Raw genomic sequence first — 27830 nt, 5'->3', positions numbered from 1 at the left:
CACCCAGTCTGGAGTACAGCAAGGCAGTTTCAGCTCACTGCAGCCTCAATCTCCCAGGCTCAAGCAATCCTCCTACCTCAGCCTCCTGAATAGCTGGGACTACAGGTTTGTGCCACTGTGCCTGGATATTTTATCTTATTTATTTTGACCTCTGAACTTTTTATTGGCCTCCTGCTCCCCCAAGAGCACCCTGCTTCTGCTGGCTTAATGTCTCAGAACTTTGGTGTCGTTGGTCTCAGACACCACTTTGCCATCCACTATCTGGCGGGTGGTGGTCTTGTTTTTTGTTTTTTGTTTTTTAAATATACATTTTATTACATTTTAGGTTTTGGGGTACATGTGAAGAACATGCAAGATTGTCGCATAGGTACACACATGGCAATGTGGTTTGCTGCCTTCCTCCCCATCACCTATATCTGGCATTTCTCCCCATGTTATCCCTCCCCAACTCCCTACCCTCTGCCGTCCCTCCCCTAGCTTCCCCCTACAGATCCCAGTGTGTGATGCTCCCCTCCCTGTGTCCATGTGTTCCCATTGTTCGACATCTGCCTATGAGTGAGAACATGCGGTGTTTGATTTTCTGTTCTTGTGTCAGTTTGCAGAGAATGATGGTTTCCAGGTTCATCCATGTCCCTACAAAGGACGCGAACTCATCGTTTTTTATGGCTGCATAGTATTCCACAGTGTATATGTGCCACATTTTCCCTGTCCAGTCTATCATCTATGGGCATTTGGGTTGGTTCCAGGTCTTTGCTATCATAAACAGTGCCACAATGAACATTCGTGTGCATGTGTCCTTATAATAGAATGCTTTATAATCGACACCCTATTGTCAAAATTGAAAGAGCTAGAGGAGCAAGATAAAAAAAAAACTCAAAAGCTAGCAGAAGACAAGAAATAACTAAGATCAGAGCGGAACTGAAGGAGATAGAGACACAAAATCAATAAATCCAGGAGCTGATTTTTTGAAAAGATCAACAAAATAGACAGACTGCTAGCCAGATTAATAAAAAAGAAAAGAGAGAAGAATCAAATAGATGCAATAAAAAACAATAAAGGGGATATCACCACAGATTCCACAGAAATACAAACTACCATAAGATATTACTACAAACAACTCTATGCACATAAACCAGTAAACCTGGAAGAAATGGATAAATACCTGGACACTTGAATCCTCCCAAGCCTAAACCAGGAAGAAGTCGAAACCCTGAATAGACCAATAATAAGGGCTGAAGTTGAGGCAGCAATTAATAGCCTGCCAACCAAAAAAAGCCGAGGTCCAAAAAAAGATGGGTTCACAGACGAATTCTACCAGACATACAGAGGAGCTGGTACCACTCCTTCTGAAACTATTCCTAACAATACAAAAAGAAGGAATCCTTCCCAAATCATTTTATGAGACCAACATCATCCTCATACCAAAACCTGGCAAAGATCCAACAAGAAAAGAAAACTTCAGGCCAATATCCACAATGAACATAAATGCAAAAATCTTCAATAAAATACTGGCAAACCAATTGCAACAGCACATCAAAAAGCTTATCCATCATGATCAAGTCGGCTTCATCCATGGGATGCAAGGCTGGTTCAACACACACAAGTCCATAAACATAATTCACCACATAAACAGAACCAAAGACAAAAACCACACGATTATCTCAATTGATGCAGAGAAGGCCTTCAACAAAATTCAGCCCTTTATGCTAAAAACTCTCAATAAACTAGGTATTGACGGAATGTATCTCAAAATAATAAAAGCTATTTATGACAAATCCACAGCCAATATCATACTGAATGGGCAAAAACTGGAAGCATTCCATTTGAAATCTGGCACTAGACAAGGATGCCCTCTCTCACCACTCCTATTCAATATAGTATTGGAAGTTCTAGCCAGAGCAATCAGGCAAGAAAAAGAAATAAAGGACATTCAATTAGGAAAGGAGGAAGTCAAATTGTCTCTATTTGCAGACGACATGATTGTATATTTAGAAGACCCCATCGTCTCAGCCCCAAATCTCCTGAAACTGATAAACAACTTCAGCAAAGTCTCAGGTGGTGGTCTTTTGGATGGTTTGCATGGAATTGCTGCTGTCCAGGGCATCACCAAGATTGAAATCCTCGCCATCTTCCAGCAGGTGGCGGTAGATGGTAATCTCAGCCTCCAGCTTGACCTTGATATACAGCAGGGCCTCCTTTTTTTTTTTTTTTTGAGACAGAGTCTTGCTCTTGTTACCCAGGCGATCTCGGCTCACCGCAACCTCCGCCTCCTGGGTTCAGGCAATTCTCCTGCCTCAGACTCCTGAGTAGCTGGGATTACAGGCACGTGCCACTGTGTCCAGCTCATTTTTTTGTATTTTTAGTAGAGACGGGGTTTCACCATGTTGACCAGGATGGTCTCGATCTGTTGACCTCGTGATCCACCCGCCTTGGCCTCTCAGCAGGGCCTCCTACTCCTCAGCCTGGCACTGCCCCTCTGCCCAGGTCTGTACCAGCTCTGACTCCAGATGCAGCAGGATCCCATTGAGATACTCTATCTGCAGGGCAAAGTGGGCCTCCACCTCCCTCAGGCTGTTCTCCAAGCTGGTCTTCAGATTTCTCATGAAGTCCAGGTCGATCTCCAAGGACTGAACTGGACATCCCAGCTCCGTGAGCGTCATCTCAGCAGCTACAACCTCAGAGGACTGCAAGGTGACCACTGTGGTGCTCTCCTCACTCTGCTGAGACCACTACTTGCCCAGCTCCTATCAGTTCTTCCAAACCAGCTCGTCATATTGGGCCCAGAGGTCTGCCATGATCTTGGCGAGGTCCTGAGATTTGGGGGCATCTACCTCCACAGTCAATCCAGAGCTGGCAATCTGGGCTTGTAGGCCTTTTACTTCCTCTTCATGATTCTTCTTCATGAAGAGCAGCTCCTCTTTGAGAGCCTCAATCTCTGTCTCCAGCTGCAGCTGAGTGACACTGGTGTCATCCATGACCTTGTGGAGCCCATGGATGTTGCTCTCCGCAGACTGGTGCATGGCCAGCTCTGTCTCATACTTGACTCTAAAGTCATCAGCAGCAAGACAGGCATTGTCAATCTGCAGGATGATGTGAGCATTGTCCACAGTATTTGCGAAAATCTGCGCCCTCAGGTCCTCGATGGTCTTGAAGTAATGGCTCCAGTGTCTGACCCGGGGTCCCTTCTTCTCCAAGTGCTCCCGGATTTTGCTCTCCACCTTCTGGTTCTTGGTCTCCAGGCTCCTCACTCTGTCCAGGTAGGAGGCCAGGTGGTCGTTCAGGCTTTGCATGGTCTCCTTCTTGTTCTGGATGCCTCCCATTACTGCCAGATCCCCCGGCCATCCCCATAGCCAGTCCCCTGGACCCCATGCTGCCCCGGAAGCTGGTGAAGCAGGACATGGTGATCTGGGAACCAGAGCCCCAGTGCCTTCATAGACACTGGCTGTACTGCTGACCAGCCTGGCACCATCACTGGACACCCAGACAGAGCCCAGAGACTGGCAGTTTGTGGTGAAGGTGGGGTGAGTGGTGAATCACATGCTGTCCAGGGAGGAGAGCAAGAGGAGAGGACTCAGGCTTTGCCCTTATTTTATTTTTTGTAGAGACAGGGTCTACGTTGCCCAGGCTGGTCTTGAACTCCTGGGCTCAAGTGATCCTCCTGTCTCAGCCTCCCAAAGTGCTGAGGTTACAGGTGTGAGTTGCCAGACCCCTCCCCTGCACGTTCTTGTGATCAGTTACCCTGTTTACTTCTTCTCAGCCTTCAGCTACTGTCTCCACCTCTTTTTATGCCTTTAGCTTTAACTCCTGCCACCAAGCATGTAAGTTCCCAGATTTTGGGGTCTGTGAGGGAATCTGAATGGCTCAGAGAGTCACCCTTGTCCCAGTTAGACCCAACTTTTGCCCAGCACCACCTCATGTGTTGGTGATCAATATATAGATTGGCTGTCCTTAGGTGACAGACCAATTCCCTACGACCAGGGAGATGGGAGTCAAAAGGCACCATGGATCAGCGTAGGAGAAGAACCCCCAGAAAGGAGGCTGAGGCATAGCAGGCAACTGGCACTGTGCCCACCCAGGTCCACCAGCCATCCAGAATTGGATTCTTTAATATTTAATATTTATTAATAGGTAGAAAATACAGAGTTGATTGTTTGTAACTAACTCACACAGAATCCCAAAAATTAAATAAAAGGGAACGAGACACGGGAGGCAAAAAGCAATTTCCTCAAAAAATTCAATTTGTTTTGTTCTCTGTGTCTGATTTCCTTTGGGTTGGCCCTGCTTTCCTTAAGATCTCCAAAGCCCCAGACTCGGCTTGCGTCTGGAACCAAGGCAAGACAGGAGCCATTTCTCCAGCCCAGGCCCACGCCCAAGCCCTGCCAATAACAGAGAAGCTGGCTCAACAGCGGGGTCTCCCCAGGATACATTAACCACCACCCTCAGTGTGAAAGATGATCAGCCGTGAGCTTAATTCCTCATAAAATATCACTTAGGCCAGAGCAGTTTAGCTAAATATGTGGTTCTAAGAATTAAACAGAGCTTAACTTTTAGTTCCAACAAAGAGGGGAAAGGCAGGGCTGCAGGGGTATAATTTTGCAGGGGCCTTCAAGGCTGCTCCTGGGCTGGCTGCTAAGTCACTTGAGGGCAACATCATTGCAATGACAGGGTTAAAGTTTTCTCATCTCCCGCTGGTCCATCCCTCCCGCAACTAACCATGCACGTACGTTCCTTCAGTGCAGGTGGACATCAGTGGAAATCTAAAGGTTCTCTTCCTCCTTCCCTAGGGACAAAACCCAGCCTCCAATCTCTATAGACTGTAGTGAAAGATGTCAGGAATGTAAGGTATGGTGAACATGCTTTGTCAGAGGTCAAACATCAATGTATGTATGGCATTGGTAATGCACATTTTAATTTCATCACTAAAGGAAATACGATATTCACTACTTTCCTACATATAACCTCTGATCTAGCTATGCTGGTTTCCTCAACATTCTTTGAACACAGCTGACACCACTCCCACTCAGGACCTCTGAACTGGCTGTTTCCTCTGCTTGGAATGCCTTTTTCCTAGGTAACTCTGTGGCATGCTCCCTTCCTTCCTTTGGGTCTTTATACAAATGTCACCTTTTCAGTGAAGCTCTCTCTGGTCACTCCACCCAAAGCTACAGCCAGTCCAAATTGCTGCTCTTCTTCCTTGCTCTGCTTTTTCCTATTAGCCTTGATTATTATTTACATTTGATATGTTTTACTATTTAACTTATTTGATCTGTTTCCCCTTATATAATGTAAGCTTCATGAAGTCAGGGATTTTTTTCTTTTTTAACATTTAAGTTCAGAGGTACAAGCACAGGTTTGTTACCTAAGTAAACTTATGTCATGGGGGTTTGTACAGATTATTTCATCACTCAGGTATTAAGCCTAGTACCCAGTAGTTGTTTCTCTTGATCTTCTCCCTCCTCCCACCCCCACCCTCTAAAAGGCCCCAGAGTGTGTTGTTACCACTGTGTGTCCGTGTGTTATCATTTAGCTTCTACTTATAAGTGAGAATATGTGGTATTTGGTTTTCTGTTCCTGTGTTAGTTTGCTGAGGATAATGGCTTCCAGCTCCATTCACGCCTCTGCAAAGGACATGAGCTCATTCTTTTTTATGGCTGCATAGTATTCCATGGTGTGTATGTATCACATTTTCTTTATTTTTCTTTATCTAGTCTATCATTCATGGGTATTTAGGTTGATTCCACGTCCTTAATATTGTGAATAGTGTTGCAACGAACATATGCATACATGTGTCTTTATAATAGAATAATTTATATTCCTTTGGGTATATACCCACTAATAGGATTTCTGGGTTGACTGGTAGTTCTGCTTTTAGCTCTTTGAGGAATCACCACACTGTTTTCCACAATAGCTGAACTAATTTACACTCCCATCAACACTGTATAAGCATTCCTTTTCCCTCATAACCTCGCCAGTATGTTATTTTTTTGACTTTTTAATAGCTATTCTGACTGGTGTGAGGTGGTGTCTCATTGCGGTTATGATTTGCATTTCTCTAATGATCATTGACACTGAGCTTTTTTTCATATGCTTGTTGGCTACATGTATGAGGTCAGAGATTTGCATCTACTTCATTCACTGCCTCGTCTCCAGCAATTAGAACAGTGCATGACCTATAATAGATGCTCAATAAACATTTGTTGCATTAGTGAATGTGTCAGAATGAGCCCATTTTTGGGATTAGATATGGGTTCAGATGTGTCCGTAGCCAATTATCAACAGTGAGACCCAGGCACATGACTTCACCTCTCAGTCTCATAGTCTCAATTTTCTTATCTGAAAGTTGGATGTGACATCTATTTCATAAGGTCCTGGGAAATGTCAACAAGGTAATGCATATAAAGGGTTGAACACATTGTCTGGCTAGGAAATAAGTACCTGACAAGCTATTTTACTATTGCAAGAAGAGTAAATGGTTGCTACTTCCGAGGTGCTTGAGAACATTTCAACAGAAACACAAAGAAAAATAAAAAACATCCAAATCTGCCTGGACTGGGAATGAGCACATATGTATCTCATGCACAAGGAGAACTTGATACGTAAACATCTGTGGATGTGTGTGTGCGTGCACATGTGCACATGCTCGGGCACCTCCCATTCATACAGAAGTCAGACTTCGTGGTTTTTCATTCCCATGGCAGTTTTTCCAAGTTTTATATTTGTATTTCCGTATGTCCACAAGTGTTGTGAACACTACACACTTGCACAAGCATGCACATGCATGAATACACATGCACACACACGTGTGCATACATGAGCAAGTGTGCACACATGTTCCTCCACCCCAACCCCTATGCCTAGGGGTGATGCTCTCTGGTAGGGCAGCTACTTCATTATTCCTGGCTTGCAGGATTTATGGCCTTACAGCCATGTTGCACTGGAGTTCCTTGCTAGACACTGCACCCGCTCCAAGCATGGCTCTCTATTCCTCTTCCCCAACCCTCTTGCTAGCTCAGACTGAACCTTCTAAGTCCTTTTATGAAAAGACTCCTCCCTTCAGACCCAGAAACCTCTAGTTGTCTGACTGCAAAGGAGAGTGAGGGCACTGGGTAAACAAATACCAGTCCCGGCCCCAGGTGTCTCTGAGAGAAGCCACAACACTGAGTCAGAGTTTCAAATGGAAATGGCTTTCTGGAAGACTTTCCTATGTGGCAAGGCATGCTGAGGTCTAGACCAGGAGGCAGCTTCCAGGGTAGAACCACCTGCTGAAGACAGTTGGTGTGGTTAGGTAGCTCCCAGCCTCTCCATACTACCCCATCTGCCCTCCCTGCCATAGTGAAAGTAGAGTCCTGGTAAGAGCACCAACTTTAGAATCAGGTGGTTTGCGGATTAGAATCTCAGCTCCAATACTTGATAGCTGTAAGAAGCTCAGCTAATTTGTTATTCTCTCTGAACCATGGTTTCATCATCTGTTGAATTATCTGAACTCCTTAGAATTACTGAGAGGATTTAAGTCAGACTCACCATGTATTGCTGCTCAGGTTGGGCACTGCTCAGTTCCAGGGAGCCATCATTGATATGGGCTACAAAATCAATGACAGCCCTTGGATTGTGCAGGACACAACCTGTACCAACTTATGTGATAATACAGGTATGAAATAACACGTTAAAAGCACCTGGCACAAGGCCTGGCACCTAGTAGGTGCTAAACAAATGGTGGTCAAAAAATAGTTTTATTAATCATGACTTTAATTCACAGAAGGGCACCCATTGGCTGGGTGTGGTGACTCATGCATGTGATCCCAGCACTTTGGGAGGCTGAGGCAGGTGGATCACTTGAAGCCAGGAGTTTGAGACCAGCCTGGCCAACGTGGCAAAACTCCATCTCTACTAAAGATATTATATACATATATACACATACATGTATGTATATATACATGTATACATACATACATATATGTATATGTATATGCATGTGTGCATATACATATATGTATATAGATACACGTGTGTATATACATATATATACGTGTGTGTATATACACACACACACACACACACACACAGGCATGGTGGTGCATGCCTATAATCCCAGCTACTCAGGAGGCTGAGGCATGAGACTCACTTGAACGCAGGAAGTGGAGCTTGCAGTGAGCCGAGACTGCGACACTGCACTGCATCATGGGCACTGGGCAACAGAGCAAGACTCTGTATCAAAGAAAAAAAAAAAAAGAAGGGCACCCATGTAGCCTTCACTGTCTGCTGACATAATGGCTGAGGGTAGGCAGTTGTAGCCATGGTAATATATAAAGCAACTTCAGTGGTGATGGGATATGATGTCCTTGGGACATCCATTTTTATTGTTCTTTAGATACCAGACTTCAAGAGGTTGCTCATGGCTTTTGCTCACTGGAAATTTTCTTGGTGAACAATCAGATATCCTGCAGTGCTAGGATGTGTGTGCTTTTGGAATCGTTTGATCTTAATGAGGTGAGATTTGCTTTAAGTGGAATATATAATTGCCCTTCCCCATTAAAATATTTTCTTTTAAATCAAAATACTATGTACAGTGTCCTTTTAAACACTGCTGACCTTTAAAAAGGAGAATCTAGAGGCTCAGACCTCCAAACTCAATCCTTATGGTGTAGTAACTACTCCTTCTATACCCAGGCAGAAATGGGAGATTTACTTCCTGATGAGGTCAACTTGTAGACAGGGGATACACCCCAGAGAGGTAGCAAATGCTTATTACACACAGGATTTACATTCTGCAAAGTTGGGCCCTCAAATATACTGCCCCTACCTGGGTCCCATAAAACTACAGCCAAACCTAACTCACCCCACCCCAGGCAGGAGGTTGGAGGGTTCCAATCTGCCCAGAAAATTGGCTTAAAAATATGAACAACAAGGAGTCCCGAGTGAAACAGCCAGGTTCCACTCAGCCAACCAATAGTGAGATTCACCAGCTGCTAAGCCACACTAACAAGCAAAGAACTTTCAATCTGCAGTTTAGAGCCTCTCTCCTAAATGCCCATCAGATATTGAGGGACTGATTTTGACACGGAAGATAGACACTAAAAATAACAATCAGAAAGAACAAAAGAAAGAGATGAGAGAAGGAAGGAAGAAAGGAGGGAGGTAGGGAGGAAAGACGAAAATAACTCTGACACAATTAATACAAAGCAGGGGAAAAATAATACTGGCCAACATAGTGAAACCCCATCTCTACCAAAAATAAAAAAATTAGCTGGATGTGGTGGCACGCACCTGTAGTCCCAGCTATTTGTGAGGTTGAGGCAGGAGAATCGCTTGAACCTGGGAGGCAGAGGTTGTAGTGAGCCGAGATCACCCCACTGCACTCCAGCCTGGGCAACAGAGTGAGACTTCATCTCAAAAAATATATATATGATTAGTAGTCATGATGAGAGAAGATACTGCAACTATAAAATAAGAATGAAGCTCATAAAAAGAGAAGAACAAGAAATAATTCATAGAAATAAAAAATGAGAGAAAAGAAATAAAAAGGCAACAGATGGAGGAGAAGATACAGTTGAGGACATTCCCCAGAAACTCTACATTACAACATAAATGGAAAATGAGAGAAAGTAAGAAGATCTGTCTAGAGATCCAAAGTCTAAATAACCAAGAGAGACAATAGAGGAGGGGAAACAGCAAAGAATGAAATAGAAGAACTTTAATGAATGGAGGAATGAATGAAGTTTCTAGATTAAGGAGCCCTTCACAGAGCCTAGCATAATGAAGGAATTCTCAAATCAAAGTCTATCATTCCAAAACTTTAGGCCATCAGAAATGAATAAAAGCTCTCAGGAAGAAATCGAGATCAAAATATCATCAAATTAGAATATGACAGAACAGTGCTTTTAAAATTCAGAAGGAAAATTATTTCTAACTTTGAATTCTTTAGCCTGTCAAACTATCAGTCAGAAATGAATATAGAATCAAGACATTTTTAGAAAATTCATGGTCTTAAAAAAATCAACTCCCATTACCTTTCTAAAAGAGTTACTGAAGGATGTGCTTCATTAAAATGAAGGAGTAAGCTGAGGAAAAGGAATGGAATCAACAGGTAATCCAGCACAAGAGAGAAGAGACAAATAATTTTCAGGAGGATGGAAAAGAGAAGGCCAGGAAAACAGTTGTACAGCAATTCAAGAGAAAAACTAATCCAGAGTAGAGCAGGAGAAGAGAGACATCCAGGCAAGTGTCTCTGGGAATAAAAATAAAAGTAGTAGATTATCTGACATGTTTTGCTATGTAGAGAGGCATTCTATAGCTGTACAAATATTTCACCAGAAATTTGACAAACCCCAAACTTTTTTAAAAAAGCAATTAAGTACAAGAAAAATAAAACATTCTATAATTACCTTATATAAAGACTGTTAAAATTTTCTCTCTATAGTATCTCTTGAAAAACTATTTCACTTTTCAGACAACTGTTTTATTTTTGTTTTGGGGATAACAAATTTTTACCCAGAAGCACACTAATTATATGTGCCATAAGACATGATAATTTTACATTATCATTTTAGGCAATGACATACCTATCAATTAATTCAACATTTCTAGTCATAGACTAGCATACTGGGCAAACTTCAGTTACTTGCCATGTGTGGATGAGGTCCAAATGCTTTGTTATGCAAGGAATGTCAAATAAGAAAGACCTTTTAAACATTTAGTCTTGTGGATGTGCATACTCCTTCCCAATTTTGAGGTACTCTCATATTTAGTTTTTGTTTAAACCTAAAGGTATAGTTCCATACTCTGTTTTTAAGTGCAGCTTGAGCAAATGATAAACATGACCCCAAAAAGTTGATGAATACAATGGTGCAACAAGAACATACCTTCCAGAGAATAATTCCCTCTTCCATCACACACTTAAGTCTATTCCTCCTCCTTTGGTGAATAAAATAAGTCTTTATTATATCAGCTCACTGTGTATTATATATTTAAGCTTGTTTCTATTGTTCAATTGCTATTTTTTCCTATCTGTGAAGGTTGGGCATCTTGGGTTGGGATGCATTAATACTTTCCCCTGTTAATATTCATGAGTGTTTTTTGTTTTGTTTTGTTTTTCATTTAACAGATCTTCACTTAGTGGAAGGGTTTTCAGGGTCAAATTAAAGTCCTTAAGAGAAATATGTTTCAGGAAAGGAAATGTAATTACACGACCTGGATCAGCAGTGAATAATACATGGTCCAAGTCATAAAAACAAATATGAATTGAATAAAAATATGAATTGGGCCAGGCACAGTATAAAAAAAGTGACTTAAGCCATGTCAGGAAAATGAACAAAGAATTGTATTCAAAGGGTGCTCTAACATAATTGTCTTTGTACTCCTTATTAGAAAGTCAGTATGTAATATATAAATTTGAAATATCAAGAATAGCAATATAAACATGTTATTTAGAAAAATGGAAGTAAATACTAAAAAAACATCCAAAGCATTGAACGTGCTTGCCTCTGGAAATGAGCACAGGGGTGAAGAGAAAGGCAGAATACCGCTTTTCATTATGTTTTAAAGGACTGTTTGACTTTCTAAAGTAATAACTAATAAAAATTAAAATTACATTTAAAAAGGCAGTAAGTATTCATTGGAGAAAACTTGAAAAATACAAAAAATGGAAAGAGAATAAAATAAAAGTCATTTATGACATATCTCTACCCAGGAAAGCTGCTGAAGAAACAACCGCAGGCTAGTTTTGAGTTTTTCTACTATACATACATACATCCACATTTTCAAAATAAAAGTGAGATAGTATTGTAAATATTGTTTTGCAAGCTGCATTTTTTTCCTTATGGTAATTATGGCAGATTTTCCTATATTAATATTTACTGACTACGTCATTTTAATGGCTATATATTCCCCATTATGTAAATATACTATAATTTATTTAATTCAATCTAACATTAACATTAATTATTCAACCGGCATAATTCTTCCGGCAAGCAAATGCAACGTTTAATTCTTTTGAAAAGATAGCAGAAAGGAATTTTCTCTACGCTTTGTTCAATTGTTGTCAATAGTTTGTATTTTGCTTTACTAGCAAGGCTGAGATACTTGACTTGCTCTGAGATTTTCCTCTGACAATTCACACTCTTTTTAAAATTCTCGCTTCCTTTAAAATTGTAAAAGGAATGTGTCTGTGGCAAATAGATGTTCTTGCCTGATAGTGACCATTTTCTCATCTTTAGGGAATAGCACCTCGATTTTTCTTCCTGGAATCCCTTCTCCCTCTCAGGCAATGCTCAGTCCTTGTGGTTTGGGTGAAACTGACTCCACCTCTGGTCCAGGGTGACCATATGATCTCACCTGGTCCCTCAGCCTAGCTCATCTTTCCAGGCTCCGTGAACAGTTAAGGGATGGACATATGGTCAGAAAGGATTCAACAGAGTCAACACCATAGCTTTCAGTGGAAACTTTAGGGAAGGAGTTTTCTCTTTCTTTTCACTGGGATGGCTGAGCAGACAAAAGTTTCAGTGTGAGGTGGCTGGTGGCCATTTGCCACTGCAAAGGGAAAGCCTTCCTGAGGGATTCAGCCAAAGACGAATAAAGATTACCAAGAGATTTTAAAAGGCAGAGTCATGATGACACCTTTTGAGCACCTGGATCCAGCACTCCCGGTCAGTTACATGAACTAATACATTTCCTTTTTTCCTTAATCTCTTTTGAGTTGGGGTGCTGTCATCTGCAAGTGAGTATATATGTTAATAATATACACTCAAAGTCAAATAACTCAAACAGTATTGGTAAAAAGTGAAAATTAAAACTTCCCCTTTTCTTCCCCAAATTCTCAGTCCGAACTCCCCAGAGACAATTACTTCTCACAGTTTCTTAACCATGCTTCCAAAACGTGTCTGTGCATTTACAAATATACCAATTTCTAATTTTTGAAATATACAAACAGGATTATACTATCTATAGTATCCTGTAACTTGTGTTTTCTACCTCACCATGAGGAAAGAAGATATCTTGCCTTGTCCAAATCTATATATTTACTTCATTTTCACTAAGAATTTTTTTTATCTTGAGACAAAGTTTCACTCTGTTGCCCAGGTTGGAGTGCAGTGGCATGATCTCAGCTCACTGCAACCTCCACCTCCTGGGTTCAAGTGATTCTCCTGCCTCAGCTTCCCAAGTGGCTGGGATTACAGGCACGCGCCACCATGCCTTTTTAACAGAGACAGGATTTTACCATTTTGGCCAGGCTGGTCTTGAACTCACGACCTCAAGTGATCTGCCTGCCTCAGCCTCCCAAAGTGCTGGGATTACAGACGTGAGCCACTGTGTCCGGCCATTTTTCCTAAGACATTTACTTACATTTTTTCATTTTGCAAAGGAGTGTTAGTGTATTGTACAGACATCCCGTATTCTAACCAGTCCTGTACTGATGGCCGTTTAGGTTTACTCAGTTTTTCATCATTAAAAACAGGTTGTGATGGGTGTCATTCTTTTATCGTTTTGTGCAGCAAATCCACAAAGCCAGAGAAGTTTATGCTTCTGGCACCTCCTAGCCCAGGCCCCTTCCAGGGAGCTTACATTTCATCTGCCGTCACAGGATGCAGGTACGTGAATGCTAGCTGCACAAGGTAAGAGTGATGTCCAGTAATAGCACTACTGCCCTGTGCCAACTCACAGGGGTCAAGATCCAAAGTTGCAGGACCCTAGGTCATGTATCGGTAAAAATGTGTCTGAGGACAACAGGTACAGAATTACACGGACGTCAAAGAGACCTGGTTTGAAATGTACAAGGAGCTATTCTGGGGAAAGTTCTAATTGTAAAAGGTATGAAAAGGGCTTTGATTCTCACAAAAGTCTACTAGAAACGTACAGTTCAGCACATACAACAAAAAATGTACCATATGGTTTTTTCTTTTTTGACAAGAATAAGGGAGAATAAAATTTATGAAGATTTCTGTCTTTGTAGGGTCAAATCTGCAGCAATACCACAAGCAGCAAGCCTATGTCTATACAAAGTGGCATGTTTTCTCATCACGACTATCAATAATAAAGAACGAATTTCAACTTACTATGCCACAGGAAAGACTGAACTATCTTCCTACTCTCTTTAAGAAAAGTGATATTTCAAAATTGTCATATGAATCAGAAGCAATCAAAGAATATGCAGCCAAAAAATATAGGAAAAAAGTTATTATAAAAGCACATGAGGCAGTAAAGTAATAAAAATATTATGTTATTTTTCCGAATTTTGTGATCATGGTATTTGGTAGCTTTTTAAAATGTGTGACTTCTGTAGTTTATTTTTCTCTTTGCAAATAAATATTCATTGTGTGCCTAACTTGTATGTGTAATTTTGTGTTTTTTTAAGAGGTGATCTAAAATTGTGTGAAACTCAGGCTTTGCAAAACTTGCTTCTGCACCTGCACAGAGGCTGAACATACACGATTTGCAGCCAGACCTCCCAGCTTCAGATCTCAGCGGGGCCATATGCCAGCTTTATGATGCTGGGCAGTTTACTTTGCCTTTCTGTGCCTCAGTTTTCTCATCTATGAAGTGGGGATAATAACCTCAGAAGGTTTTTTGTGAGGGTTAAATGAGGTAATACATATAAATAACCCAGAAACTGGCCATCAGTAATCATCAATAATAACTTGTTTCTTTTTTTTTTTTTGAGATGGAATCTCATTCTGTTGCCCAGGCTGGAGTACAGTGGCACGATCTCGGTTTACTGCAAACTCTACCTCCCAGTTTCAAGCGATTCTCCTGCCTCAGCCTCCTGAGTATCTGGGATCACAGGTGCCCACCCTCATGCCCGGCTATTTTTTGTATTTTTAGTAGAGGGGGTTTCACCATGTTGGCCAGCTTGGTCTTGAACTCCTGAACTTGAGTGATCTACCCGCCTTGGCCTCCCAAAGTGCTGGGATTGCAGGCATGAGCTACCACACCCGGCCACAACTATATTTATTTCTAATGCACATGTGCAGGAATTTCAGCAGGATGCTTTCCTAGAAGTATAACCCCTGGTACAAGGGTACGTGTTTGATGAATTTTAATAGAGAATGCTAAATACCCTTCAGAAAGCTGGGTCAACTTACCCCCACCCCACTGTATACACAGTGACATATATCAGAACCGTAGAGTCAGGAAGTCCAACCCGGGTGAGTCTAAGGCTTGGGTTCTTATTTCATTCCAGACTAGCCCAGTTCCCTGAACACGTCCAGGTCAAGCTGGTTTGGTGGCTACTGGGAATTGCAGGCCCTGCCCCTAACTGACACTCCTGTGAATCTTGGCAGCACCTTACATTTACAACATTACCTTTTATTGAGCACAGCGACCCTGTAGGTTACACAGGGCAGGACAGTGCTTAAAAATTTATGGAAGAAGAAATTATGTCTCACATTGGCAAGAGACCTATGCAAGGTTACTCCAGCTGGTAAGTATTAGTTGGGGCAAAACAAATTGTGGTTGTTGCCATTAAAAGTAATGGCAAATTACTTTTAATGGCAAAAACCACAATTACGTTTACCTCAACCTAACAGAAGCAAGAGAAGCAAGAACCCAGGGCTTCTGAAAACCTAGTGTGTTTCCTTGTGGTACCTCGTTGCCTCTCAAAAATCTTTCTAATAAAATAACATATACTCTTTAAAATGACATGTATTCACAATGAAATATACCCTTTTCTCCAAGTTAGTAGTGAAAAGCAGGCATTAAGGCTATATGATTTACTAAAAGGGCACCTCTTAGAAAAATAAATTTAATTGAGGTCTCTTGATTCAAATGAAATCCACTGTTTGAAACTTTCAATTATAGTAAGATAAAGCTGCAGAGAATGTGCTTTCCATCCTAATTTGAGACTTCAGATGGCAGCTCCTTTTGTACTTCTATCTTTAAAAAACTGCCTCCCCCCAACCCCCAATCTTGTTATCTTCTCTTTGACTTGCCAAACAAATGTAGTCCAAAAAATAGAACTGATTAAATGCCTAAGGGAAGGAAGTGAAGAGCTTAAAATTGGTGGAGTCTGTTCCCACATGTTCGGGCTAATTTAACTTTGCTCACGTGACAAATTAGAAAGGAAGAGGAAAATTTGCATACAAGGACAATTAAGAAAAAACTAAAGGTGTCCTTTATCCCAAATTAGGACAGGAGCCCATAATTTGTTTTTCCACTGAAAGAGTAGTTTCTGGCAAGCAGGGACTACTGGGTGGATTGTTTTCTTCTCTGATGTCATGAGCAAGTGGGAGCTTCATCACAAAGTAAGGTTCAGCCCACGGTGCGCTGTGCTCCAGGCCTCCTCTTCAGCAAGCCAGACTAACAACCATGGTAGTGTTTCCATGCTTATGTAAAATGTGAACATGCCTAGGGTCTATGAAAGTGCATCCAGGTCTGGTGGTAGATAGACAACAGGTAGACAGATGATTGACGGACAGATTCATATATAGATTCATCCATAGATAGACAGCAGGGGGATTTATTTTATATAACATGGTGAGTCTAGCCTGCCTACCCTGGTAATTTCCACACACTCTATCTGTCCTCAAAGCTCTAAAAATACTCAAAAGACCTGCTCTCTAAGTATAGTAATGGGGATAAATTTTTAATATGCAGGACATAGTATTTAGTCACCACTTTGTTATTCCAGCTGCCATAGGAAGTTTCTCTCTCTCCTTAGCAAATAAAAGATGCAGGCACATAGCAATGCCCAGCTATTGACAGTCTTGAATTATCCAGATCTACCTCTTAAGATGAGCTTTACGGCTGGGTGTGGTAGCTCACAGTTGTAAGCCCAGCACTTCGGAGGCCGAGGCAGGCAGATCATGAGGTCAAGAAATTAAGACCATCTGGCTAACATGATGAATCCCCGTCTCTACTAAAAATACAGCAACAGCAACAACAACAAAATTAGCCGGACCTGGTGGCACGTGTCTGTAGTCCCAGCTACTCAGAAGGTTGAGGCAGGAGAATCGCTTGAACCTGGGAGGCAGAGGTTGCAAACACACACACACACACACACACACACCCCTTTACAAGAGCTCAAAGGCCAACTAACCCCAACTCACAAAATAGGAGCTGGCAAACTTCTTACTCCCTCACCGGTGAACCAAAGGAAAGGTATAGAGTGGGCTCTGAAGTTGTTGAGCATCTGCTTGTGGTATCAGTGATACTGATCAGTGGTATCTGGTTGTTTGCTTACTTTCTTAATAAGTAACAGAAATGAGCTCTGGTTAATTTAATAAAAACAAAATGCAAGAATTTATCAAAAGCCTGTATGATTGCAAGGCAAATTCTAGGAAAAGCTAAGCCAACAGTAGGCACCCCAGTAGCTCTGAGAGTCTGAGTAGCAGAAACTAATAATGGGCAATTACAGCAAAGAACTACCTTTGAGAAAAGTCTGTTCAAATGATTTTCCTATCAGGTTGCTCTACCTGATTCTATTACTGGGTGAGAACATCTGATTAGCTCAATGTTAAGTCAAAGCAGGGGATATGTGACACAGGGACAGAGCCTGTATACCTGATTCATACTACTGGGTGAGGACACCTGATTAGCTGAGAAAGAAGCCTGTATACAGTGGTAAAGGAGTGATTCCCCAAAGACCAGCTGCTATTTTTTATTTATATATATATATACATATATATATATATATATATATATATATATATATATATATATATTTTTTTTTTTTTTTTTTTTTTTTTTTTTTTAAAGGCCAAAGGGATGCGGGCAAGCAAAAGCAACAGATATCCATCACACTCTCACTTGGAGTTGGGCCCTTCCAAAGGTTTCCAGCCCAAAGCATGAAATACCCAGTACTCTATCTCAGGAAACTGAAGATTGTACTCAGGAACAAAATTTCCCCATCTTCACCTGGCATATCAAGAACACACTCACATAAACCTTCAAAAGAGATAAGAGGTCTGGGGTATAGACAAGTGAACATTCAAGAACAAAGCAGGGTAGCAAGAGCTATGATAGGGAGGTGCAGAGTCCCATGGGAACACACAGCAGGACACCTGGTCTGACCTGGACTCAGCAAGAGTCAAGGAGGAATTGAGGGTAAGCAAGAAGCTGCCAATCTACAAAAAAGTGTCAGATGTCTGAAGGTAGGAAGAAGAGCAGGTGACACTCTGGAGGAGGTAAATGTGGTCAGTCGGCCAGGAGCACATGGAGGTGGCAGTAGATTGAGCTATTGACTTTAGTTCTTCACACCCCGCCCCTCCCACCCCCACCACCAACAGCCTCAACTTTGCTGTGGCCAGGATGAGAACAGCCTCTCTCCCAATGGTTTCGGCTTGGCCATGAGATGTGGTAGGTGTGTCTCTATGTCAATCCTAAGGGGCATTTTCAGAGCTTAGATCTTAGGCATTGGGAGTTCCATGTGCCTCTATGAGCTGCTGCCATGAGAAGAATGTGCCCCAGCTAGCTTGATGGGCCAAGGAGGATGAGAGACACATGGAGAAGGGCCACAGAAATGCAACTAGAAGTGGAGCCAGACCCAGTCTAGGTTACCCAAACCCCAATCATGAAGGGCCTTGTATACCTGTTAAGTTGAACTTGACTCTAAGGGCAATGAACTCTATTGAGGTGTTTGGGAAGTGACACAACAGATTTGCTTTTTAAAAAGCTAACTATGGGGTGCGGTGGCTCATGCCTGTAATCCCAGCACTTTGTAATCCCAGCACCTCTGCTGAGGTGGGCAGATCACCTGAGGTCAGGAGTTCAAAACTAGCCTGGCCAACATGGAGAGACCCCATCTCTAAATTTAAAAACAAAAAAAAAAAGCTCACTATGAATGGTCCGTTAGGGGGACAGGGAAATAGATTCCCTGAAGTTTCCAAACTTACTTTGTCAATGTTTTTGGCTTACAAACATATCTAATAATATAAGAGCATGCTTTTATTAATTAATGAAAGAAGAACTCAACATTGTATAGTCACTATCAACTCATCTATATGCATAGAAAAAATAGAACATATGTAAATAGAAAAAACATATGCCTAAAGTTCACAGTTATTATCTCTGGATAAGATTATGGTTATCATTTTCTTCTCTGTAATTGTATGATTTTCTACAATGTCACGTCTTTTAATTATTATAAAATAGGCTGAGTGCAGTGGCATGTGCCTGTAATCCCAGCACTTAAAAGTTAAATCTTACATAACTGGGATACATTCTATTTATTTGGTAATGATGAATTATCTCTTTCTAAAATATTCAATTTTTCTAGTATTAAGAAATGTTGTATCTAGGCCAGAAGGGATATTGGTCTATAATTCTTTTCTTGTAATATCCTTAGTATTAGGGTTACACACATCTCATAAGTCAGAAAGTGTTCCCTTCTCCACTATTTTCTGAAAAAGTTTAATAATGGCATTCTTTCTTCTTTAAATGTTTGATAGAACTTATCAGTGAAGTCATGTGGCCCTGAATTTTTCCTGTGGCAAGGCTTTTAATTATAAATTTAATTTCCTTAACAGATATGGAGTTATTGATATTTTGTGCTTGATATTTTGTGAGTTTTGTAATTTCCGTCTTTTAAAGAATTTATCAGTTTTATCTAAATATTGTAATTTATTGATATGAGATTGTTAGAAATAGTCTTTTAACAACTGTAGAAACCTGCAGTGGTCTCTCATCTTTCGTTCTTGATATTTGTAATTTGTGTTCTCTTTTTTTCTAGATCAGTGTAGCTAGAGGTCTATCCATTCTATTACTCCTTTCAAAGAATGAACTTTTGGTTTTGTTGATTTTCTAATCTCCTTTTTATTTCACTGATTTACACTCTTTATTATTCCCTTGTGTGTACTGGAGGTATAATTTACTTTTCCTAGTTTCTTAATATGAAGGCTGAGATCACTGATTTTAAGTCTTCTTTTTAAAATTTCCCCCCCCATTTAATTAAGGCATAATTGATAAATAAAAATTGTGTATATTCGTTGTGTACAATGTGATGCATTGATTCATGTACATATTGAGAAATGATTAAATCAAGATAATTAACAGCCATCATCTTACATACTTAGCCTTTTTTGTAGTGAGAACATTTAAGATGTATTCTTTTAGCAATTTTCAAGTATACAGTACCTGATTATAAACTATGGCTACCACTCTAGAATAAGATCTCCAGAACTTATTCATCCTGTAACTGAAATTTTGTACCCTTTGACCAACATTTTGGCATCCCAAGCACCCTTCCCTCCAGTTCCTGGTAACCACCATTCCACTCTGCTATGAGCTTATCTTTTTCAGATATCACAAAGAAGTGAGATCATGGAGTAGCTGTCTTTCTGTGTCCGGCTTATTTCACTTAGCATTATAGCCTCCAGATTTATCCATGTCACAAATGACAGGATTTTCTTTTTAAAAGCTGAATAGTATTTGACTGTGTATGCATATGTACATAGACACCATATTTATTTTATCAATCAATAAATACTTTGGCTGTTTCCATATCTTGGCTATCATGAATAATTCTTCAACGAACATGGGTGCAGATATCTTTTTATGTCGCTCCATTTATCTCTATTCCTTTAGATATATACCCAAAAGTGAGATTGCTGGATCATATGGCAGTTCTATTTTGAATGTTTTGGGAAACCTCCGTGCTGTTTTTCTTAATGGCTGTGCTAATTTACACACCCACCAATAGTGTGCAAGGATTCCTTCTTCTCCACATCCCTGCCAATACTTGTTTTTTTTTTTTTTGTTTTTTTTTTTTTTTTTTGAGACCGAGTCATGCTGTGTTGCCCAGGCTGGAGTGCAGTGGCATGATCTCAGCAACCTCCACCTCCTGGGTTCAAGTGATTCTCCTACCTCAGCCTCCAGAGTAGCTGGGGTTACAGCTCCGCCATCATGCCAGTCTAATTTTTATATTTTTAGTAGAGATGAGGTTTCACCATGTTGGCCAGGCTGGTCTCGAACTCCTGATCTCAGGTGATACACCCTCCTTGACCTCCCAAAATGCTGGAATTACAGGGGTGAGCCACCACACCCAGCCCTCTTTTATCTTTTTGATAACAACCATTCTCACGGGTGTGAGGTGATAGCTCATTGTGGTTTTAATTTGCATTTCTCTCATGGTTAATGATGATGAACATTTTTTCATGTACCTGTTTACCATTTGTATGTCTTTTTTTGAACAATATCTATTCAAGTCCTTTGCCCATTTTTTAATCTCATTATTTGCTTTCTTGTTATTGAGCTTTTTTGAGTTCCTTTCGTACTTTGGGTATAAACCCCTTTATCAGCTGTATCGTTTGCAAAATGCTTCCTTGCATTCCACCAATCATCTCTTTGCTTTGTCAATTGTTTCCCTTGACGTGTAGAAGCTTTTCAGTTTGATGTAATCTCATTTGTCCATTTTTGCTTTTGTTGCCTGTGGTTTTCAGGACATATCCAAAAAAATGTTGCCTAGACCAATGTCAAGAAGCTTTTTCTGTTTTCTCCTAGGAGTTTTGCAGTTTGGGGTCTTATGCTTAAGTCTTTAATCCATTTGTGTTAATTTTTGTCTATGGTGTGAGATAAGTGTTCAACTTCATGCCTGTGTTTGTAGATGTCCAATTTCCCTGGCACCATTTATTGAAGAGACTGTCCTTTCTCCATTGTGTGTTCTTGGCACCTTTGTTGGAAATCAATTAACCGTAAATGCATGGATTTACTTCCGTAAGCCACCTTCTTCTCTGATACAAACATTTAAGGCCATAAATTTTACTCTAAATGCTTTGTTAACTGAATCTCACAAATTTGGATATGCTATGGTTTCATCAGGACAAAAGACTTTAAAACTTTTCCTATTCATGGGTTATTTCAAATGTGGTTTAATTTCAAAATATTTGGATTTGCCAAACATTTTTTGTTCTTGATTCTTATTTTAATTCTGTTGTTATTAAAGAATATATTTTTGGTCGGGTGGGGTGGCTCACACCTGTAATCCCACCACTTTGGGAGGCCAAGGCAGGTGGATCACAAGGTGAGGAGTTCAAGACCAGCCTGGCCAAGATGGTGAAACTCCATCTCTACTAAAAATACAAAACAAATTAGCTGGGTGTGGTGGTGGGTGCCTGTAATCCCAGCTACTGGGGAGGCTGAGACAGAGAAGTGCTTGAACTTGGGAGGTGAAGGTTGCAGTGAGCCAACATCATACCACTGCACTCCAGCCTGAATGGCAAAGTGAGACTCTGTCTCAAAAAAAAAAAAAAGAATATATTATTTATAATTTCCGTCCTTTTGAAATGTATTGAGACACATTTTATGGCCCAGTTTATGGTCTATTTTGATGAATAAAGGACATAAACATAAACATAAAAAAATAAAGTACACAAACATAAATGTACATGTTCCATGTACAATTGAACATAATGTGTATTCTGTAACTGTTGAGTAATATTTGATGAAATGTCAATTAGGAGGCCAGGTGTGGTGGCTCATGCCCATAATCCTAGCACTTTGGGAGGCCGAGGCAGGCGGATTACCTGAGCTCCGGACTTCAAGACCAGCCTGAGCAACATAGCAAAACACTATCTCTATTGAAAATACAAAACAATTAGCTGGGCTTGTGGTGCATGCCTGTAGTCCCAGCTACTTTCGAGGCTGAGGCAGGATAATCACTTGAACCCAGGAGGTGGAGGCTGCAGTGAGCCTGAGATCGTGCCACTGCACTCCAGCCTGTGTGACAGAGTGAGACTCTGTCTCCAAAAAACAAAGAAAAGGCCAATTAGCTTATTTTTGTTTAGAGTTATTAAGATCCTCTATATGTTTTCTAATTTTTTTGTTTATATATTTTATCAATTACTGAGAAAGGAAAGTAAACCTCTTCAACACTTATTATGAATTTGTCTATTTCTCAATTCAATTCTATCAGTTTGCGTTCATATACATTGAAGTCTGTTAGTAAGTGTATATATATTCGGGAATTGTAGGTCTTCTCAATGAATTGATTCTTTGGTCATTATGTAATGTCACTCTTCATCCCTGGTAATTTTCCTTGACTTTGGTAGTAATAGAGCCACTCCTGTTTTTAGAATTAATCAATACATGGTTATTTTTTTCTATTCTTTTGAAGTTGTATGTATCTTCATATTTGAAGTGTGTCTCTCATAAACTTCATATAGTTGAATCTCACTTTTTAAAATCTAGTCTAGCAGTCTTGCTCTTTTCATTAGAATGTTTAGTCAAGTTAGAATGTAATTAGTAATTTGATTGGGTTTGATTCGATCATCTTGCTGTTTTCTCTTTGTCCCCTTGTCCTTTGTTTCTTATTTTCCTCTTCCTGTCTTCTTTTGGATCAATTGGGTATTTTCTAGTATTTCATTCTATCTTCTCTATTAGCTTTTTAGCTATCCCTCTTTGTTTTAATTTTTAGTGGGTGCTTTGATTAAAATAAACATATTTTATCACCGTCTACCTTGAATGAACTTCATGCCACTTCACATAAATGTAAGAACCTTACAACAATATATGTTCATTTGCCCCTCCTCATCTTTTGTGCAATTGTCATACATTTTGCTTCTACACAGATTATACACCTCACAATACTTTGCTACTATTTTTGGTTTAAGCACTCAAATTTTTTTAGAGAAACTAAGAAATAAGAAATGTCTTTTATATTTATGCCCCACATATTTTCCACTTCTGGTAGTCTTTTTAATGCAGATCTGATATCATACGGAATCATTTGCTTCCTGCCTGGAGAGCTTCCTTTAACATTTCTTGAAATGCATGTATGTTAATGATTCATCCAGCTTTTGCTTATATGGAAATGGCTTTATTCTACTTTTGTTTTTAAGACTCCTTTTTTTTGGATATAGATTTATAGGTTGATTGGGGTTTTTCTTATTATAGTTTTGTTTCATTTTCACTTAATCACTTCAAAGATGCTGCTCCATTATCTTCTGACTAGTTTTATGTCTGATAAAAAACATAGAAGTATTTCTTATTAGTCCTTTGTGAGTAACCTGTCTTTTTTCCCTGGCTGCTTTTTAAATGTTGTCTATCTTCAATTTTTAGCACTTTGATTATGATATGCCTAGGTGTGGCTTTCTTTGTTTTTCTCTAAGTTTTATTGAATTTATTAGATTTGTATGTTGATATTTTTTCATCAAATTTTAGGGAAGCCGGGCGCAGTGGCTCACGCCTGTAATCCCGGCACTTTGGGAGGCTGAGGCGGGCAGATCACGAGGTCAAGAGATCGAGACCATCCTGGCCAACATGGTGAAACCCCGTCTCTACTAAAAAAAAATACAAAAAATAGCCAGGTATGGTGGCACGTGCCTGTGGTCCCAGCTACTCGGGAGGCTGAGGCAGACGAATCGCTTGAACCCAGGAGGCAGAGGTCGCAGTGAGCCGAGATTGTGCCTCTGCACTCCAGCCTGGCGACAGAGCAAGACTCCGTCTCAAAACAAGAACAACAACAACAACAACAACAACAAATTTTGGGGAAAGTGACCTTACTTCTTCAACTTTTTTTCCTGTCCAACTTTCTTTCTTCTGTCGGGACTTCACTTACACATATATTATACTGCTTGATGTTTTCCCACAGATCACTGAAACTTTTTTTTTAATCCTTTTTTTCTCTGTGCTTCAGTTTAATTTCTGTTGACCTGTTTTTAAGCTCACTGATGTTTTCTTATGCATTGTTCAATCTAATGTTAAGTATTAGATACAGTGAATTTTTTTATTTTAAGTGTGCTTTTCAGTTCTATAATTTCCACTTGTCTCTATAAGGTTTCTCCATTGAGATTTCTGTATCAGTATGTCCATCTCTTCTTTTTTTTTTTTTTTTTTTTTTTTTTTTTTTTTTTTTTTTTTTTGAGACGGAGTTTCGCTCTTGATACCCAGGCTGGAGTGCAATGGCGTGATCTCGGCTCACCGCAACCTCCGCCTCCTGGGTTCAGGCAATTCTCCTGCCTCAGCCTCCTGAGTAGCTGGGATTACAGACACGCGCCACCATGCCCAGCTAATTTTTTGTATTAGTAGAGACGGGGTTTCACCATGTCGACCAGGATGGTCTCGATCTCTTGACCTCGTGATCCACCCGCCTCGGCCTCCCAAAGTGCTGGGATTACAGGCTTGAGCCACCGCGCCCGGCCTCTTTTTAATTCTTGAACTTATTTCTACTGGATGTTTTAAAGTTTTTATCTGCTACTGCCAGCATCTGTGTCATCTCTAGTCCTATTTCTACTGACTTTATTCTCCCGGTTGTGGGTCACGTTTTCTTACCACTTTGTACGTCTAGTAATTTTTTTTATTGAAAGCTGGAGCTTATGAATGCTACAATGTTGAGTTTGGATTACGTTGTTTTCCTTTAGGGTGTTGAGTATTGCTAAGGTGAGCATTTAATTTATTTGTGGTTCAGCTTGATCCTGTTAGGCTTGTTTCTAAGTTTTGTTAAGGTAGGTCAGGAATAGCCCATACGCTAGGGCTAAAGTAGACCTATTTTTAAGGATTGGCCTTTCTGGGATCTCAACTGAATATTCAGAGTGTTCAGTGATATAGCTGAAATATGACTGGTCAGAAATCCAATGTCTGCCATTGCTGGGTAACTTCAAGAATCTCCAGCCAGCCCACAGTCCCTCAGTAGGTACTCTCTGCTAGGCTATGCAGGGTCCTGTTGCATGTGTGCAGCTTTCCATTTGGTCAAAGACTGAAGGGGACCCATAGGCAGATTTCTAGGGCATCTTCCCTGTTCAGCTTTCTTTGATATCCTGCCACAGAAATTGCAACCACTTCCACAGCCTGAAGTCTGAACTGTTGACTCCACCCAGTGAAACTAGTGCTGTCTTGTGGGATTAACTTCCATGTGCTGCCACTTGGAAAGTGTCCCTGGCAGAAAGCTAACTTGAATGTGGAGCTTAGCACGTGTTTCCTTTGCTCAAGATTCACTGGCCATGTTTTGGTATATCTTTACAAGCATTGAGCAAAGCTCTTGGCAAATATTAGTAAGGTGCTTAGTAAGGTGGTTTTTTAAGGAGGAAGTTGTGATTAATTTAGTTCACTTCTGGAAATACCCACAAGGCTATTCAAATGGTCTGTTCAGAGAATCAATCTCCATTTCCCCCATCCACTCCCAGCTTCCCCTTAGGGGTAAGGAACTTTCTCTTCTCTTTAAGCTGACAAGCAGTTTTCTGTGCATTTGGGTTACTCAGTTTGTAAGGCTTTGAGCATTTAGATAATGATCAGAATTACATCCATCCACAGGTAAGATACACACTGTTCTCTGGGGGATTTGATATACTTTTTCCAAATCAGCTAAATGCTCTCTGGAAGAATTATTGGTGGGGAGGGGAGGCTGTAAACAACTGAGCGTAAATCGTCATTCGGAATGTGTCCTTGAAGCCCTGCATATAGTTTCTCATGTTACCAAGAAAAGAACTTCTGAGTCTGTTTAAAGAAGGAAGCAGCAGCCAACTCCAATGTCCTCTTTAAGGAGAATGCTCCAGATTTAGGAAGTTCTTGGGTGAAAGAAATCCCCCAAAAGGCCTGCTGGCTCCTTGTATTCACCTCAAACACCCAGCTCAGGCTTATCTTCCCAGGGCCCATTTTCTGGACCAATGAACCAAATAAAGACAGGCCATTTTCTTTTGTTTGCATCTTGACTGGGAAGACCAGGTCTCCAAAGGAAGGATTATTTCGAGCTTGCTTTAGAGATTATGTTTGAATTTTTCACACTTTATCCTTATCTACTGCCTGTCCCCCACCCCCACTCCAATCACCTTGCACAAAAACACACTATATAATCACACCATCTTCCCTGTGGCCCAATGACCCCATTCTTGCCTTGGAGACACTGGATGGGTAATTTCAGTTCAGAATTCCTATAGTTTGACCAGTAGATCTAACACTTCAACTAAGATTTCCTCTTTATCAACAAGCACTAACTTTCCCTGTGCCTTCGTTTTGATTTGAAAGCACAAGACAAACAAAGGATTGAAAAGATTAAACGTGTGAGAGTTTTAATTTTCCTTTGGGGGAAAGACAACAAGTTATGATTTTCTTCTAAGCAAACAAACCATTTTCCATATGCCTCTAAGAGAAAACTGCTTTTCTATTCTGCACGTTCCACAAATAAGTCCTTATTGCGGGAGGGGGGTGCCTAGGAAGCAGCACATTTTCTTATGTTGTAGAAAAAAAATGTGTTTTCTGACCCATAGTCTCTAAGCTCTAGCATAATAATTTGAGGGGCAATTCTGCTTTTGAAAGGGAGCCAGGGAGCATGGAAGATCCAGGGCTTACTTTCTGTAGGCTGTGAGGGCCTCTGGGTGGGGGCCTATTGACACCTGACCTCCTGGCCTGAGACAGCTGGTGCACCATGTACCTGCTTGGTCCCCACAGTAGAGCACTTGCCACTCACCAAGTGATGGGGCTGGGAGGCTGTGCACCCTATAGAAAGATTGTCCAGAAACACCTTCTGCAGTGTTACCTTCCGGATTCTAGCTCCTGGGGCACATATAGCCCCCATTCTCAAACTTTGGAGGGGAACCTGGGGTAGCCCTTCACATCCTTGCTAGAACTTCAAAGACTTTGACACCTGACCTTGTCATTCCCCTACTTCAGTCATCCCTAAATGATGGTTTCATGGAAGCCAATTTTTGGCACCAGGAACTGGTTTCATGGAAGTTAATTTTTCTATGAATGGTCGGGGGAGGGTTTTGGGATGACACTGTTCCACCTTAGATCATCAGGCATTAGATTCTCATAGGGAGCATGCAACCTAGATCCCTTGCATGCACAATTCACAGTAGGGTTCATGCTCCTTTAAGAATCTAATACCGCAGCTGATCTGACGGTAGGTGGAGCTCAGGCGGTAATACTTACTCCCCTGCCACTCACCTCTTGCTGTACCAGTACTGGTCCAT

The 27830-nt window shown here is 40.7% G+C and overlaps 1 pseudogene; it reads right to left on the bottom strand.

The window, feature by feature from the left end:
- Positions 1–204: 204 nt before the first annotated feature.
- LOC105717399 (keratin, type I cytoskeletal 18-like) lies at positions 205–27830 on the bottom strand (annotated as a pseudogene).

Source organism: Aotus nancymaae, unplaced genomic scaffold, assembly GCF_030222135.1.
Source record: "Aotus nancymaae isolate 86718 unplaced genomic scaffold, 86718_ANA_hifiasm-v0.15.2.pri h1tg000059l, whole genome shotgun sequence".
NCBI lineage: Eukaryota > Metazoa > Chordata > Mammalia > Primates > Aotidae > Aotus > Aotus nancymaae.
Note: the sequence above shows the minus strand (reverse complement) of the source record. Positions and strands in the feature narration are given on the sequence as shown.